This window comes from Salvelinus sp. IW2-2015, linkage group LG35 (genome assembly GCF_002910315.2).
Source record: "Salvelinus sp. IW2-2015 linkage group LG35, ASM291031v2, whole genome shotgun sequence".
NCBI classification, from domain to species: domain Eukaryota; kingdom Metazoa; phylum Chordata; class Actinopteri; order Salmoniformes; family Salmonidae; genus Salvelinus; species Salvelinus sp. IW2-2015.
This window is the reverse complement of record NC_036874.1, coordinates 6,410,615-6,414,376: the sequence shown is the minus strand read 5'-3', so window position 1 is coordinate 6,414,376 and position 3,762 is coordinate 6,410,615. Positions and strand designations below refer to the sequence as shown.

Genomic DNA, 3,762 nt, shown 5'->3' with positions numbered 1-3,762 from the left:
AGTCACGAAAGCCTGATGGAAACAAATTTGTTGGTAAACTTTCAAAAGTCGACAAAACACACTACACTTTTCCAAATCAGGAAGTAGCATTAGCAACTAGTATGGTGGCACAAGCTAAAAAAGTTTAAGAACCCCTGGTAATGGGTACAGTACTTTGGACATCATAGAGAGTTTATTGTGTGTATTTGTTGAGCAACAGTCATTGGAGTACCATTATTTATCCAATATTCTGACGATGTGAAAAGGGTCATGTTTCAGTTTGATGGTGTAGGGCCTGGAGTTTTYCCTGTTCACATMCCTGTCACATGATCAGGAAMATCTCCTGGCCCTAGTTATGAGGTGTTTTAAAGTTAACAGTAACAGTGGTTATGCTTTTCATGGTGTGGAAACTGTAGTTTTACGCTTTTCCCTCAACAGGGGGAGATGTGGCTCTGTCAGGTTAGAGTACCTTACACTGTCAGTAGATCTGTAACATACTGAGAGAACAGACCACCCTAAAGTCTCTCAGCTCCTGAAGTGACAGACAATGACAATTTATAGATCACTGTACTGTATGTTCCATGCAGGAACACATCTGTGGTACAATAACAGCAGCTTATTGTTGTATTAAGTTTGATAGGGAACAACAAAACAACGTCAAAACAGAACCAGAGAAAAATATATCTATTTTAGCACTAAAATAGGAATAGCAAAGCTTTCATGTCTGCAGCCCAGGAAACGGGTCGACACCCACTGCTGGGCAGAGTGTACCACATCGTAGCACCGAGAGCAACGTCACCAATGAGCACAGCGACTAGGGCTCGCTACTGAGATCCCATGCCTGGGTTCAGAGACATCTTACATCTGCAGCAATTAGAGATTATCCTGCTTTCTGCATATGCTTCTTCTAACGGGCCTACATTTACCCCTGCAAGAATAGAGGGGTGAGTAGAGAAGAGGAAAAGAGAGCAGGATAGAGGGAGTATAAGTAAAGGGAGTRGGGAGGGAGATGTGGGAAGAGAGGAGAAGAGATGAGGATAGAGGGAATAGGTGAATGAAGGAGGGAGGGAGATCTGTGAGAAGAGGAGCTTTTAGGTCATGTTGTAATTATCGTATTATTACACCWCAGGAAAAAAATCTAGCAGGAGGCTGTCTGACCAAAAGATCACCGACTAGGAGGTGAATCATCATCTCAAAACCTCATGTCTCGGTCATAAAGGCTTTGGAAGAATGGGAGTTACATTTAGACCTATAGACAGAATAGGACCAGCACACACCTGTTGTTTATTCTGGCGTGGTATGTGTCATACRATATTGGCACATAGCTGAGTAAAAGACTGCCTCCATCGTACAGGATATTGAACTAAGGCTCCATGGAAATTAAATAGACACATCTGTCATTATATCCAGTTGTACTGTATGTCATAAGATATTGGCACATAGATATAGGACAAGACGAATGTCTACCTCTGTATTATAATACACYAAGGATTTTAAGCTGAGGGAGGATCTCCTCCTACAATGTTGGGATGCTTTTCTTCCTTTTAGGCTCAAAAGAAGTGTGCCGTCCTCCCACATGGCATTGTCTACTTTACACTGAGTATACCAAACATTACGAACATTTTCCAAATATTGAGTTGTATTTTCGGGTCCCACTTTAAGCAAAGTACAACTTATAAAGACTTTATATAGCATACAAAAGGCTTCWTAAGCACTATATAAATGCTTCACAAATCATCTATAAGCATGTCATACTCTATAAATGGTGTGTAAAGTGTGAAATAACCATTCCTACTAAAGGGTGAAATGCTAAAAGTAACATAATGCAATATGTTTATACACCATTTATAGAGTATGGCATGCTTATAGATGATTTGTTAAGTATTTATGTAGTGCTTGTGAAGCCTTTATGTATACTGTATATTAAGCCTTTATAAGCTGTACTTTGTTTAATTAAAATAGGACCTTTTGTCTATTTCCSCAGTTGTTGTGTTTGGAATGGCATGGTTACTATTGCATCATGTCAATGCCATTATGACATCATTTCGTTACCAAGGCAAAGCCTATAAAAGCGCAGGTACAGCTCCTCAGTGGGTATAAAAATAATCATGCCCAGACGTAGACAATCAACTACTTGCCCAGTCCGCATGAAGCGTAGAGCCACTCGGACTGTGAGGCGTAGGAAGAGAATTGGCAGGAGGAGACTTTAGGTCCCTTACTAACTAACCATCAAGGAGTTGAGGCAAAGTTGGTGAATAAATTGTGTTTTACTCAGGTAGTTTACCACTGAAAAAAATGGGCAGTTCCAGTCTACTKAAGGCTTACCCATAGATACCAATCTCATCATGGACAACTAGCGTTTCAATCAGTTACGTATACGTCAGTCCCCTCGCCCCGGGCGCGAACCAGGGACCCTCTGCACACATCAACAACAGTCACCCACGAAGCGTCGTTACCCATCGCTCCACAAAAGCCGCGGCCCTTGCAGAGCAAGGGGCAACACTACTTCTCGGTTTCAGAGCAAGTGACGTAACTGATTGAAACGCTATTAGCGCGTACCCGCTAACWAGCTAGCCATTTCACATCCGTTACACTAACTCCTAACCTTAACCCCTAGCCTAGAAGGTTGTAAGTTTAGCAAATTTGTAAGCTATAATATGAATTGTAATATATCATACGAAATGGACATTCACAAATTAATATATATGAAATGTAACACATCATATGCTGAACAAAACACTGGCCACCACTCTTAAATGTGCAGTTTTGTYATATAACACAATGCCACAGAAGTCTCAAGTTTTAGGGGAGCATGCAATTGGCATGCTGACTGCAGCAAATCAACCAGAGCTGTTGCCAGACAATTTAATGTTAATTTCTCTACCATAAGCTGCCTCCAACGTAGTTTTAGAGAATTTCACAGTATGTTCAAACAGCCTCAGACCAAGCCAGCCCTGGACCTCCACATGCAGCTTCTTCACCTGCGGGATCGTCTGAGACCAGCCACCCAGACGAAACTGAGAAGTATTTCTGTCTGTAATAAGCCTTTGTGTGGGTTAAAACACCTTCTGATTGGCTGGGCATAGCTCCCCAGTGGGTGGGCCTGGCTCCCAAGTGGGTGGGCCTGGSTCCCAAGTGGGTGGGCCTACGCTATCCCAAGCCCCACCAACCATGGCTGCGCCACWGCCCAGTAACGTGAAACCATCATTAGGATCTAATGAAATTATTTCAATTTACTTATTTCCTTACATGAACTGTAACTCAGTAAAATAGTTGCATCAGTTGAGTTTATATTTTTGTTCAGTATACATGGAGTGTGTCGGATTTACATACAGAATAATACGAAATGCTCTGAGACCAGGTCTCTCTGGTTGAGATACAAAGCTAATTGCAACTATGAAGGCAGGGAGAAATAAAACCACATTAAGTTAGTTACCTGTGAGATATCTAACGTTACTTCCAACGACTTGATTTCCAGTCAGTTAATGTTTACTTCATCTGGATAAAAATAACAGTTGCAAAACAAACGTGTTTCCAACTGTCTCACGTGCGTASTGCAAATCCGGAAGTGATGGCCATCTGTATTTCCAGGCGTCTAGGAAACATCACACCAATTGAAACGTTCCGCCTCCTACAACGTTCCGCCGTTTTTGGTTGTAGTCTAGTCTGCAAAAATATATCTATCAAATCCATCAATGACAAAGGAAGAGTGAGTTAAAAGCTTTCTCCTAAATKAGACTCAAATTACTGCAGTTGGTATGGTTGTCCTATTTCATTGTCAAT

The 3,762-nt window shown here is 41.6% G+C and overlaps 1 protein-coding gene across 1 annotated transcript in view; it reads right to left on the bottom strand.

The window, feature by feature from the left end:
* The window catches only part of bms1 (BMS1 ribosome biogenesis factor), a 43,480-nt gene extending 39,931 nt beyond the window's left edge, over positions 1-3,549 (bottom strand). Inside the window, exon 1 of the mRNA XM_070437459.1 lies at positions 3,416-3,549. The gene's annotated coding sequence lies outside the window, so the exon portion shown is untranslated. The remainder of the gene's footprint in view (positions 1-3,415) is intronic.
* Positions 3,550-3,762: the final 213 nt, after the last annotated feature.